Raw genomic sequence first — 14,733 nt, 5'->3', positions numbered from 1 at the left:
GAACAATCTTTGAGGGTTGCATAAAACTGAACCACATTCCGCAATTATACCGGAAGCTGTTATCTGCACCCGAAGGAATAGTACAAGCCTATTAGTTTGGCATCCACGGTGCCCGCCAAAACTCTAGTTAGATGTTTATGTAAAATCAAATATGAATTAAGAATGATTCTCTTCAGCACAACATGCTTACACCAAAGTTAAGAAAGTCGATATAGCATTACATAGCATTGTATTGAACATAGAGAAAGACTTGGAATACCAGGAATATGCCTTAGGTGCTTTCCTGGATACTGCCGGGGCTTTCAAAAAGGTCATTAAATGAGCAATCATCGACAGACTCAGCTCGATTGACGTACATGCGGCCTTAAGAAATTGGATCAGCTCTCTGCAGAAAAATTACGTTGTTGTTGCTGTAGTAATAAGCACACTCCACGAAGGTTTTGTGGAGTGTTATTGATGTTATTGGTTCTTTGCTGGATATAGGTTCGGTACGTTCCAGTAACAAGCACCTTTACGGTGCTAGCCCGACCATCTCGAGGACGACTTAGTATAACCACTTGGAGCCTTCTAGGTCATCCCGCCCCAAACCCTGGTTCCATGGAAGTTGGCGTCGCCAGAACCACGCTAATACGGAAACAGAATTCGAAATGGGTAGGTGAGGTTGACGATTGGGTTGAGGATAAATTGGGCTACACAGCCCCTTGTATCATTTGGGTATTTTTGTCGTCTCTTACGACAGGCATACCTGCCGTGGGTATATTCTATGCCCCCCAACCCACTAGGGGCAGAAAACAAAAAGCACATCTCGCAATAGGGCAACAGAAGTCACAAACCATGTTTGTAAGTGAAACAAAATAAAGGGGTTGTTCAAAATTTTGCTTGTGCAGAGGGGTGTGGAACCGCAAGTCTATGTTAAGTAAAAACAAGTAAGGAAGGTTAAGTTCGGGTGTAACCGAACATTACATACTCAGTTGAGAGCTATGGTGACAACATTACATACTCAGTTGAGAGCTATGGTGACAACATAAGGGAAAATAACTCAGTTGAGAGCTATGGTGACAACATAAGGGAAAATAACAATGTAGGAAAATGAACCTAGGGAAACCCTGGAATGTGTTTGTATGACATGTGTATCAAATGAAAGTCATTAAAGAGTATTTTATGAGGGAGTGGGCCATAGTTCTATAGGTGGACGCCATTTAAGGATATAGCCATAAAGGTGGATCAGGGTTGACTCTAGAATGCGTTTGTACGATATGGGTATCAAAAGAAATGTGTTAATGAGTATTTTAAAAGGGAGTAATCCTTAGTTCCATAGGTGGACGCCGTTTCGAGATATCGCCATAAAGGTGGACCAGGGGTGACCCTAGAATTTGTTTGTACAATATGGGCATCAAAAGAAATGTGTTAATGAGTATTTTAAAAGGGAGTAATCCTTAGTTCCATAGGTGGACGCCGTTTCGAGATATCGCCACAAAGGTGGACCAGGGGTGACCCTAGAATTTGTCTGTACAATATGGGCATCAAACGAATGGTGTTAATGAGTATTTTAAAAGGGAGTGGGCCTTAGTTCTATAGGTGGACGCCGTTTCGAAATATCGCCATAAAGGTGGACCAGGGGTGACTCTAGAATGTGTTTGTACGATATGGGTATCAAATGAAAGGTGTTAATGAGTATTTTAAAAGCGAGTAATCCTTATTTCCATAGGTGGACGCCGTTTCGAAATATCTCCATAAAGGTGGACCAGGGTGACTCTAGAATATGGGTATCAAATTAAAAGTATTAATTGGGGTTTTAAAAGGGAGTGGTGGTTGTTGTATAGGTGGTCACATTTTTGAGATATCGCCATAAAGGTGGACCAGGGGTGACTCTAGAATGTGTTTGTACGATATGGGTATCAAATTAAAGGTATTAATGAGGGTTTTAAAAGGGAGTGGTGGTTGTTGTAAAGGTGGTCGCCTTTTCAAGATATCGCCATAAAGGTGGACCAGGGGTGACCCTAGAATTTGTTTGTACAATATGGGCATCAAAAGAAATGTGTTAATGAGTATTTTAAAAGGGAGTAATCCTTAGTTCCATAGGTGGACGCCGTTTCGAGATATCGCCACAAAGGTGGACCAGGGGTGACCCTAGAATTTGTTTGTGCAATATGGGTATCAAAAGAAAGGTGTTAATGAGTATTTTAAAAGGGAGGGGGCCTTAGTTCTATAGGTGGACTCCTTTTCGAGGTATCGCAATAAAGGTGGACCAGGGGTGACTCTAGACTTTGTTTGTACGATATTGGTATCAAATGAAAGGTGCTAATGATTATTTTTAAAAGGGAGTGGGCCTTCGTTCTATAGGTGGACGCCTTTTCGAGATATCGCCATAAAGGTGGACCAGGGGTGACTTTAGAATATGTTTGTACGATATGGGTATCAAATGAAAGGTGTTAATGAGTATTTTAAAAGGGCGTGGGGCTTAGTTCTATAGGTGGACGCTTTTTCGAGATATCGCCATAAAGGTGGACCAGGGGTGACTCTAGAATGTGTTTGTACGATATGGGTATCAAATTAAAGGTATTAATGAGAGTTTTAAAAGGGAGTGGTGGTAGTTGTGTATGTGAAGGCGTTTTCCAGATATCGACCAAAATGTGGACCAGGGTGAACCAGAACATCATCTGTTGGATACCGCTAATTTATTTATATATGTAATACCTGTCAAGATTTTAAGGGTTTTTTTATTTCGCCCTGCAGAACTTTTTCATTTTCTTCTACCATTTTATAAAGTTTTTTCTAAAGTTATATTTCGCGTCAATAAACCAATCCAATTACCTCACCATGTTTCATCCCTTTTTTTGTATTTGGTATAGAATTATGGCATTTTTTTCATTGTTCGTAATTTTCGATATCGAAAAAGTGGGCGTGGTCATTGTCGGATTTCGTTCATTTTTCATACCAAGATAAAGTGAGTTCAAGTAAGTACGTGAACTAAGTTCATTAAAGATATGTCCATTTTTGCTCAAGTTATCGTGTTAACGGCCATGCGGAAGGACAGACGAACGACTGTGTATAAAAACTGGGCGTGGCATCAACCGATTTCGCCCATTTTCACAGAAAAGAGTTAACGTCATAAAATCTATGCCCCTACCAAATTTCAAAAGGATTGGTTAATTTTTGTTCGACTTATGGCGTTAAAAGTATCCTAGACAAATTAAATGAAAAAGGGCGGAGCCACGCCTATTTTGAAATTTTCTTTTATTTTTGTATTTTGTTGCATCATATCATTACTGGAGTTGAATGTTGACATAATTTACTTATATACTGTAAAGATATTAAATTTTTTGTTAAAATTTTACTTAAAAAAAATTTTTTTTTTTAAAGTGGGCGTGGTCCTTCTCCGATTTTGCTAATTTTTATTAGACGTATATATAGTAATAGGAGTAACGTCCCTGCCAAATTTCATCATGATATCTTCAACGACTGACAAATTACAGCCTGCAAAAGTTTTAAATTACCTTCTTTTAAAAGTGGGCGGTGCCAAGCCCATTGTCCAAAATTTTACTAATTTTCTATTATGCGTCATAAATTCAACTCATTTACCAAGTTTCGTCGCTTTATCTGTATTTGGTAATGAATTATCGCACTTTTTCTGTTTTTCGAAATTTTCGATATCGAAAAAGTGGGCGTGGTTATAGTCCGATCGTTCATTTTAAATAGCGATCTGAGATGAGTGCTCAGGAACCTACATACCAAATTTCATCAAAATACCTCAAAATTTACTCAAGTTATCGTGTTAACGGACGGACGGACGGACGGACATGGCTCAATCAAATTTTTTTTCGATCCTGATTATTTTGATATATGGAAGTCTTTATCTATCTCGATTCCTTGATATATGTACAACCAACCGTTATCCAATCAAACTTAATATACTCTGTGAGCTCTGCTCAACTGAGTATAATAAAAGCACACATGCATATCCTACACCTCAATCATAAGGAAGCTAAGTCAAAAATCAGACATTTTGAGGCTTTGCATACCATAAAATTTCTCTATTCCATATCTAACGACCTATTTACTCGATTTACCAATACGTTTACAAATCAACGATAAAAAGTTTGTTACAACTTAAAATTGGGTCTCCGTCAGTTTCGTGCCTCTGAAGAGGCCTATCGATTATTAGAACCAGAAGCAATTTTGAATTGATTCTTCTCCGCTGGAAATCTTCCCATTAATAGCGGATTATTTTTGGAAATTGGGTACGCCTTAAAAATATTGCATTTAGTTGAATAATCGTTTACTTTAAATTGTATGAAAAAAAAAAGTGAATAAGGAATTTACATGCAAGTGTAATGGATGGGGCGAACAACTTACCTACTTTGGCAAACTAATATTTTACAAGGATATCGGATAATATTTTGTGTTATGAAGTGTAATATTCCTCTTGCAAATCAAATTTAGTTTTTAAGGAGGTCAAAAAATTAGCTGATACTTTTAATAACTACAAATTTTTTTTCTCGCTTTAATGAATTTTTATGATTTTAATTTCAAATGTGATGAGGGCTTATTTGCTCAGGTTTCTTCTAATTGTAATATTTTAAAACTTTTAAAGTATCGCCTACGAGATTATGAAACTTAAAGTTTGTCTTAAAATTATTGCTTTTTTTAACATAACGCCATCTGTTATGTAATGTCAACAAAACACAGCCATTAGCCTCCAACGTATACTCCAAGCCGAGCTATGACGCTAAAGAGGCGTGTTGAAATTACCACTAACATTGGCAGCAGCTCCAACAATGCCATGTTGCCCATCGCACATAACAAGCATCCCCCTTTTGTTGCTCCCCTTTCACAACACACAAACACACTTTCAAAATGTTTAGCTCCGCCCACGCAACCAAAATGGCAACAATGACGTCATAGCTTAAATATTTAAAGAAAAGTGGAAAGACTCCCACCCTACCAATGCGCAAGCCGATGCTGATGGGTGGCTGCAGGTGCTTTTAAATGGGCTGCGAAAAAGTGAAATCGATAATTTCATTGTAGTCGTTTGGACGACAACGCAGCCGATGTCGCTACGAAGCGTACACACGCACATAAACACATTATGTGCCAAAATTGTCCTCGCAGCCATTTTGAAAATTTGGCTTCTTAGGCGACTTGCACGGTTTCTGTGGTACATAGTGCCGCAGATCGTCAAACAGTAAAGCTGCATACGCGTTCTGTCCGTCCTGCTTAGAAATAATTTTAGTCTGGTATTTGAGCTTAAAAAAAGTTGTGAGTCTGAAGGAATAAGTGCTTAGAATTTGAAAAATTTGTGAACGGTTTTCAATTGTGATTCGAGACATCGTTGCTGAAATTCATACAGTTTGAGAACGTTGTAAGACATAACACAAATGTAGAAAACGCACGAAACGAATTAAAGAAATCAATTGAAAGAAAAACTGTATTCATTGTAGCTTGGCAGATTTCCTTCACTAATTCCAAGGCTACGACTCAATATTGCATTCCATCCCAACAGTCACCAGTCACTAATCACTTTTTTCATCTCAATCATATTAACCCAAAACAGTCAAAGTGATTCTCCTAAAGCAATACATCGAAGACCTCCGCAAGATAATTGGTAAGCAGGATTCATCATCATTCAATGCTCAAATTTTTTATTAAAATTAATTTGCTTACATTTATTAAAAATAACTAAAACTTGTAAAGTCTAATTGGAAGTAATCTAAAGAAAATTATCGATTGCATAATCGCTTCGTTGTCTCGTACCTTGAAAATTGGGGAGTTGCTTTTGGCGGAGGCTTGGCGCAAACTTCAACGCGCAGCTGCGCGACGTCATTTCATTTCTCATTTCCCACATATCTGCTATATTACATCCAAGTCGGGTCTATCTTGTTGTTGTATTAACCCATCTGTATTACGTAAAGTTTTAATTTTTGTGTATACTCAATCTCTCCATTCCACTTTGCTCAATATGAATTGTTTTTGGTACCTTCCTCATACTTGCCCTTCATATATCCTTCACTATTTCAAAAATCAAGATAATTTCATTGATTTTACTTTTTCATATTACGACTTATTTGCTTGTACAATACTCGTATTAATATCTATGTATATAACAAAATTTTATTATTACAAAATTTTGGGTAAATACAGGGCTAAGATTTGCAGCCGAAATTAAAACCCTTCATCGGTTTAACAAATTTTTCAAACCTTTTTTATCAGTTTGAAAACTTTCCAATTTACTAATGCATTATTTAGTTTTGTTTGGTTTAAATTTCAAACTTAACTCACCAATAACTGTAAAATCTCAAAATTGTTTTAAAACAAAACCAAAAAGTTTAAAAAATGTTAAAATAATAAAGCTTGTGTACAATTCTGGATTTAGGACAAATCCCAAAAGTCTCGCCACTACCGGATCAAAATATTTTTCCAATTTATGAAAACTTTTATCTAAATTGACCAGTACCAATCCTTTGTTTCATTAATAGACCAAGCAATATTTCCTCTCTTCTATCTAAGTTTATCAAAGAAATTATAAATAAAATATATATATTATTCATATATGTAATACTCCTATATTGCTACAAAATGCTAGGTACATTCCCAAACATCAGAGTGCCGATGTATTGCTGTTTAAACATTTTTGTTTTTGTATTCAATAATCGAATGTACCTAAATTTCAATTTTTTCTTGTCACATTTATGCTGCTACAATCACAAAAATTTTATAGGCTGCCTTGTTTCAATTTCGAATTCAAAACACATTGCGAGCATTTTCTATTAGCAATATAGGAGTATTACATATATAATATTATTAGAATACACGTAACAGAGTAACGATACTTTATTAATAAAAGGATAATAATCAGTTCACGACAAAGGCGCAATACGTATTTAATGAAATAGGAAAATCAAACTGAAAAAATATGACAAATATTTTTTCTTTAAACGACTAAAATTACAAAGATTGCTATGATTTACATACATTTGAATATGCAACGATTGCTATGATTAAATGTATTTCAATACCCCTTCTCAATCTTGTAATCCTTGTTTAGAGCATAATGTGTTAAATCTATTTGCATCCAATGCTTTAGTACATATATCAGCCAGCTGGGCTTCTGTATTGATTGATGTTAATTTTATCATGCCCTTTGAAACGTTGTCTCTTATAAAATGGTGTTTGATATCAATGTGCTTTGTTCTTTTTAATTCATTAGTATTAGCCATATCAATACAACCATTGTTATCCTCAAATATTTCAATTTGTTCATCGCTAATTTGTTTAAGGTCCTTAAGTATTCCATGTAACTAAACTGCTTCTGTTACTGCTGCACTTAAAGCTACATACTCTGACTCACTAGATGATAATGCAACAGTAGTTTGCTTTTTGCTGGACCATGCAACTGTGCATCCATAAACTTGACAAATGAATCCGCTCACTGATGTTCGATCCGTTGCATCACTTGCCCAATCTGCATCAGCAAATCCAACAAGAGCTTTGTTTGATGTTTCCTTAAACACCAACTTCTTTTGCTTAGAACCCTTCAGATATCTTAATATCCTTTTTAAACATTGCCAATGATCATTACAAGGATTTTGTTGATATCTTCCGATGTAACCAATCGAATAACAAATATCAGGTCTTACACAGAGCATTATGTACATTAAACTTCCCAACAATTCTCTGTAAGACTTATTAAGTATAATTGGTTCCTTATTTTGTAACAGTTGCAGTCCTTTCTCCATGGGACTGCGTACGTTATTACACTCTTCCATACCGAATTTACTTAGCACTTTTACAATACTTGATTCTTGCGACAATGTTATATAATCTCCAAAAGTTTCAATCTTTATATCAAGAAATAATTCAACATACCACACTCGGACATTTCAAATTTTTTACTTAAATTTTTTTTCAACCAATTAATGGACGCAATGTGTTTTCCAGCAATTAGTAAATCGTCGACATACATAATAACAATTAAACAAGTAAGGAAGGTTAAGTTCGGGTGTAACCGAACATTACATACTCAGTTGAGAGCTATGGTGACAACATAAGGGAAAATAACCATGTAGGAAAATGAACCGAGGGTAACCCTGTAATGTGTTTGTATGACATGTGTATCAAATGGAAGGTATTAAAGAGTATTTTAAGAGGGAGTGGACCATAGATCTATAGGTGGACGCCATTTAGGGATATCGCCATTAAGGTGGACCAGGGGTGACTCTAGAATATGTTTGTACGATATGGGTATCAAATTAAAGGTATTAATGAGGCTTTTAAAAGGGAGTGGTGGTAGTTGTATATGTGAAGGCGTTTTCCAGATATCGACCAAAATGTGGACCAGGGTGACCCAGAACATCATCTGTTGGATACCGCTAATTTATTTATATATATAATACCACGAACAGTATTCCTGCTAAGATTTCAAGGGTTTTTTATTTCGCCCTGCAGAACTTTTTCATTTCATTCTACTTAATATGGTAGGTGTCACACCCATTTTACAAAGTTTTTTTCTAAAGTTATATTTTGCGTCAATAAACTAATCCAAATACCATGTTTCATCCCTTTTTTCGTATTTGGTATAGAATTATGGCATTTTTTCGTTTTTCGTAATTTTCGATATCGAAAAAGTGGGCGTGGTCATTGTCCGATTTCGGCCATTTTTATACCAATCCAAAGTGAGTTCAGATAAGTATATGGATTGAGTTTAGTAAAGATATGTCGATTTTTGCTCAAGTTATCGTGTTAACGGCCGAGCGGAAGGACAGACGGTCGACTGTGTATAAAAACTGGGCGTGGCTTCAACCGATTTCGCCCTTTTTCACAGAAATAAGTTATCGTCCCAGAATATAAGCCACTATCAAATTTCACAAGGATTGGTAAATTTTTGTTCGACTTATGGCATTAAAAGTATCCTAGACAAATTAAATGAAAAAGGGCGGAGCCACGCCCATTTTGAAATTTTCTTTTATTTTTGCATTTTGTTGCACCATGTCATTACTGGAGTTGAATGTTGACATAATTTACTTATATACTGTAAAGATATTAAATTTTTGTTAAAATTTGACTTAAAAAAAATTTTTTTTTTTTTAAGTGGGCGTGGTCGTTCTCCGATTTTGCTAATTTTTATTAAGCATACATATAGTAATAGGAGTAACGTTCCTGCCAAATTTCATCATGATATCTTCAACGACTGCCAAATTACAGCTTGTAAAACTTTTAAATTACCTTCTTGTCCAAAATTTTACTAATTTTCGATTCTGCGTCATAAGTTCAACTCATCTACCAACTTTCATCGCTTTATTCGTCTTCGGTAATGAATTATCGCACTTTTTCGGTTTTTCGAAATTTTCGATATCGAAAAAGTGGGCGTGGTTATAGTCCGATATTGTTCATTTTAAATAGCGATCTGAGATGAATGCTCAGGAACCTACATACCAAATTTCATCAAGATACCTCAAAATTTACTCAAGTTATTGTGTTAACGGACAGACGGACGGACGGACGGACATGGCTCATTCAAATTTTTTTTCGATCCTGATGATTTTGATATATGGAATTCTATATCTATCTCGATTCCTTTATACCTGTACAACCAACCGTTATCCAATCAAAGTTAATATACTCTGTGAGCTCTGCTCAACTGAGTATAAAAATATCCATGATTAAATTTCGTATACAAATAGTCATGATTTGATCTACTAAATCCAATTTCCAGCAGATATTGATTAAACTTTTGATTCCAACATCTCGGTGATTGTTTTAAACCGTACAGCGATTTTCGTAGCTTGCAAGGTTTGCCTTCTTCTATTTCAACACCTTCAGGTACGGCCATGTTCAAATCTTCCTGCAGTTCACCATGTAAAAATGCCGTTTTTACATCTAGCTGGTGGAATAATAGACGCTCATAAACTCCAACAGCAAGAACAAGTATAATTGTGGGTAATTTTGCTACTGGAACATACATTCGTTATAATCTACGCCCTCTTCCTGTAAAAATCTTTTTGCAACAAGGCGAGCTTTGTAGCGTGTTGGAAGTCCATTTTCATCTTCCTTAAATCCATTTGGATTTTAGCAACTTTGCACCTTTTGGAGGAGATACAATATCCCAAACGTTGTTTTTATTCATAGATTTAAGTTCGTCTTCAATTGCATTCAGCCAATTATGTGCATCACTTCTCCCAGCAATTTTTGAATAAGTTACAGGATAATTTGGAGATCGGCGCTCCCGTTCACTGCGCCGAATAACAACTTCAGAACTAATATTTTCTGTGGAAAGACCCGCTCTATCCTCAGTATCGTTTAACACATCATCAGCTTCGTTTACCGCATCTTCAAAGATAGCTTTAGCTACATCATTTTCTTCAATAGCTTCTCCTTCATCGGAAAATTCGTTTTGAACGTTACTATTGCACATCTCTTCTGACACGAGTACATCATTTTCATTTTCCCTTCTTGCTCGTGGCTTCGTCTTATTCCTATTTCCTTATTATCTGTATCATTGGATACGATCTCTTTGTATGGAAAAACTGTTTCATCAAACTTGACAGCTCGCGATATAAACAAGTTTTGATCTTTTATATTCCAAAGTTTATAACCTCTTGGAGCGTAACCAACCATCACTGACTTGCTGCTCTTCGGATCAAGCTTCTTTCTATGCTGACTAGGTATCCATGCATACGCTTTGCAACCAAATACCCTAAGTTTGCTCACATCTGGCTTCACTCCATACAACATTTCAGCAGGAGTTATAGAACTACCCAACGACTTTGTTGGAATTCGATTTACTACATAAACAGCAGTATATACAGCTTCGCACCACATTCTTTTTGGCACATTTGATTCGATTAACATACATCTCACTTTTTCCACCAACGTCCTGTTAAAGCGTTCTGAAACGCCATTTTGTTGCAGCGAATAAGTGACTGTTGGTTCAATTGGAGTTCTTTTCTGTCTGTACCAATTTTCTTGAGCCTTTAATAAGTATTCCCGTCCTTGATCACACGTGAACTTTGATATTGAAGTACTAAACTTCGCAGTCAACACAGCTGCATAATCTTTCATAACTTCAAATACATCCGACTTATGTTTTATATTGTAAACCATTGCAAAATGAGTGTAATCATCAATAAAAGATACGAAATATTTTGATCCATTCCAAGCAACAGGAACAATTGGTCCGCACACATCGGAGTGGCCTACTGGCTCCGTCACGATGCCTCGACACACACATAACAAAATTCTATTTTCTTACTCTTTATTTGTAACCCTGTAAAGCTCCTTATTGATCAATTCAACGAATGACTGTTGACCAATATGTCCCAAACGCGTGTGCCTTAGTTTCACGTTCTCTTGATTACATATCAATGGTGATGGTCGCATAACATCAATTTCAATTTCATACAAACCATCACGTAGGTATGCTGTTGCCAACAGCTCTCCATTCTTGATGATATTAGCTTTATTTTTATAATTTATGTATGTTTGTTTAATGGTGTGTTCAGTTTTATACTTATATTTTTAAGAATTCATGAGCTTAACACCGGCTTATAATAATTGAATTTCAATTATTTTGTGAACTGAACACACCATTAAACAAACATACATAAATATGTACAACTGAGCCCGAGTTGACAAAGCTTCTCATTCGCAACGAAGAAGAACTTTACAAAAACAAATCTACATGGCACACAAATCAATATAGAGACAGAATGTCTCAATTGTGTTGTTAGTGTAGAAATGAGAAAACCTGAATTAAGCATGAAAACAAATACCAGCAGGATGGCCTAGTGGTTAAAGGCTACTGCAGTTTCACCATGTGATTCACGGTTCGAATCCCGGTGAAACCTTTGATAACATTACAAAATTGCCTGATGATGATTACGTTGGCGGTTTTCGAAATGGTCCATCGCAATATGCCAGTAAATGTTTCTTTCTTTTCAGGTTCTCTTAGAAAAAACAAAATAATTGAAATTCAATTATTATAAGCCGGTGTTAAGCTCATGAATTCTTAAAAATATAAGTATAAAACTGAACACACCATTAAACAAACATACATAAATATGTACAACTGAGCCCGAGTTGACAAAGCTTCTCATTCGCAACGAAGAAGAACTTTACAAAAACAAATCTACATGGCACACAAATCAATATAGAGACAGAATGTCTCAATTGTGTTGTTAGTGTAGAAATGAGAAAACCTGAATTAAGCATGAAAACAAATACCAGCAGGATGGCCTAGTGGTTAAAGGCTACTGCAGTTTCACCATGTGATTCACGGTTCGAATCCCGGTGAAACCTTTGATAACATTACAAAATTGCCTGATGATGATTACGTTGGCGGTTTTCGAAATGGTCCATCGCAATATGCCAGTAAATGTTTCTTTCTTTTCAGGTTCTCTTAGAAAAAACAAAATAATTGAAATTCAATTATTATAAGCCGGTGTTAAGCTCATGAATTCTTAAAAATATAAGTATAAAACTGAACACACCATTAAACAAACATACATAAATATGTACAACTGAGCCCGAGTTGACAAAGCTTCTCATTCGCAACGAAGAAGAACTTTACAAAAACAAATCTACATGGCACACAAATCAATATAGAGACAGAATGTCTCAATTGTGTTGTTAGTGTAGAAATGAGAAAACCTGAATTAAGCATGAAAACAAATACCAGCAGGATGGCCTAGTGGTTAAAGGCTACTGCAGTTTCACCATGTGATTCACGGTTCGAATCCCGGTGAAACCTTTGATAACATTACAAAATTGCCTGATGATGATTACGTTGGCGGTTTTCGAAATGGTCCATCGCAATATGCCAGTAAATGTTTCTTTCTTTTATTTTTATAAAATATAACATCCGCACCAGCTTTAGTAAGTTTACGAACAGATAACAAATTATCACACAGTTCTGATACAAACAAAACGTCATTCATTACAAACTACACTCCTTTATTACTAAAACCACTTATTTGTCCTGCATAGTTAGCAGTAAGACTTTGACTATCCTTTGCAACGTCAATGAAAACGGGTTTATCTAGTTTCAAGAGCTTTTCAAAATACCATTTCTCTTTTGCTAAATGGTCACTGGCTCCTGAGTCTAGTTTAAATTTCAATTTTGAATTTTTTATCTCTTTATGTTCATTTCCACGGTCAGCAACAAAACATATACGTGTAGATTTATTGTTCTCAACTGCGCTTCGAGCATTAACATTACGACAGTCTTTAGCCTTATGGCCCACCTTTCCACATTTAAAGCACTTTCCTGGAAATTTCGAAAATTTCTGGAAAGTCTTTTTACTAGAAAACGCCGTATTTTCAATACAATGCATTTGTTGAAGATCACATATCTTAATTTCTTCACCTAACAATCTTTCTTTCACTAGACTGATAGTTAACTTCGCATCACTGATATTTTGTAATGCCGTCACAAGAGGATCGAACTTCTCTGGCAAGGTCAAAAATAACTGTGCCAATAGATCTTCCTCATTCATGGCAGCACCCGCCATCTTTAGTTGTCTCACTAAATTTTCGAATTTATTTAAATGAGCTGCTACAGGGTCATCTTCCATCATGCGGAGCGTTGCTACAGCCCAAAATCTTAGGTGTGACGTTTGATCATGATCTACATTTTGGCGAACATGCAGCCGCAATTGTACCGAAAACCCAGAGCAGCAATAAAATCCTCAAATCTCTTGCTGGCAGTATTTGGGGTAAAGATAAAGAAAAGCTCATTATCACTTACAAAGCAATTGGCCATCCGATTGCACGCTACCCGTCCCCGATATGGTCGCCAAGCCTAAAGACCACTCACTGGAAGGAGCTACAGGCCTGCCAAAATACTGCCCTCAGAACCGCCACGGGTTGTCTTCTTATGCCCACAGAACACCATCTACATAATGAGGCGAGATTACTCCCCATCAGGGAGAGAAATGAAATGCTAACCAAACAGTTTCTGTTGAATACCCAGAAACCTGAGCATCCCAACAGACATCTGATTGATGAGCCAGCACAGCCCAGGGGCTTAAGGAGTCATATCCGTAAGCATTATGAGGAAATACGGCACTTGAGAATACAGCCGTATAAAGCCAAAAAAGACAAGCAGGTCCTCAGAACTTAAAGAACAATATCCAAAACTTGCAGAAGAGGAACGCACACTCCCTAGGGAAACGCGACTCACTCTAGCTCAACTTCGATCTGGATACTGTAATAGGTTAAACTCTTACCTATCCAGAATCAACCCCGACATACAAAACGTTTGTCCTGCTTGTAACGTGTCCCCACATGACACCAACCATCTCTTTATCTGTATTGTGGAACCAAAGCCTCTAACACCCCTCTCATTATGGTTCACCCCTGTAGAAACAGCAAGTTTCCTTAGACTCCCGTTAGAGGATATTGATGACAATTTGTGATCGGTCGCACCCTTTGGATGGGGCAAAGCACTGCTACAACAACATCAACAACAAATGGTTAAATTTACTTGCCAATCTAAAAATAAAAAAAGTAGCCTGTAAAATTGAATAATTTTAAGACGTATTGCACAATAATTTTTTATATTAAATTATTCTTTTATTAAATTATTTTATTACGAGTAGATATTAGCTGTTTTTTTTTTACATCTATGTATATACGTTTACGCATAAACTTTATATGGACTGCTAAGCGTTAAACTTTATCTACTCTTCTGAAATTGCCGCGCAGAAAATTAAAAAAAAAAAAAAAATGTAAGGCGCG

The 14,733-nt window shown here is 36.3% G+C and overlaps 1 protein-coding gene across 3 annotated transcripts in view; it reads left to right on the top strand.

Moving 5' to 3' along the window:
* Gad1 (glutamate decarboxylase) overlaps nt 1–14,733 on the top strand; it is a 62,464-nt gene that overhangs the window by 7,192 nt on the left and 40,539 nt on the right. The window contains exon 1 of one of the 3 annotated variants that reach the window (XM_067790559.1): nt 5,177–5,362. The exons of 1 other annotated variant lie outside the window; for it this stretch is intronic. The gene's annotated coding sequence lies outside the window, so the exon portion shown is untranslated. Of the gene's footprint in view, nt 1–5,176; nt 5,363–5,403; nt 5,606–14,733 lie in introns of those variants that run through there. One more of the 3 variants, XM_067790560.1, reaches the window with a different exon arrangement.

The sequence above is a fragment of the Eurosta solidaginis genome, chromosome 5 (genome assembly GCF_040869045.1).
Source record: "Eurosta solidaginis isolate ZX-2024a chromosome 5, ASM4086904v1, whole genome shotgun sequence".
NCBI lineage: Eukaryota > Metazoa > Arthropoda > Insecta > Diptera > Tephritidae > Eurosta > Eurosta solidaginis.
Note: the sequence above shows the minus strand (reverse complement) of the source record. Positions and strands in the feature narration are given on the sequence as shown.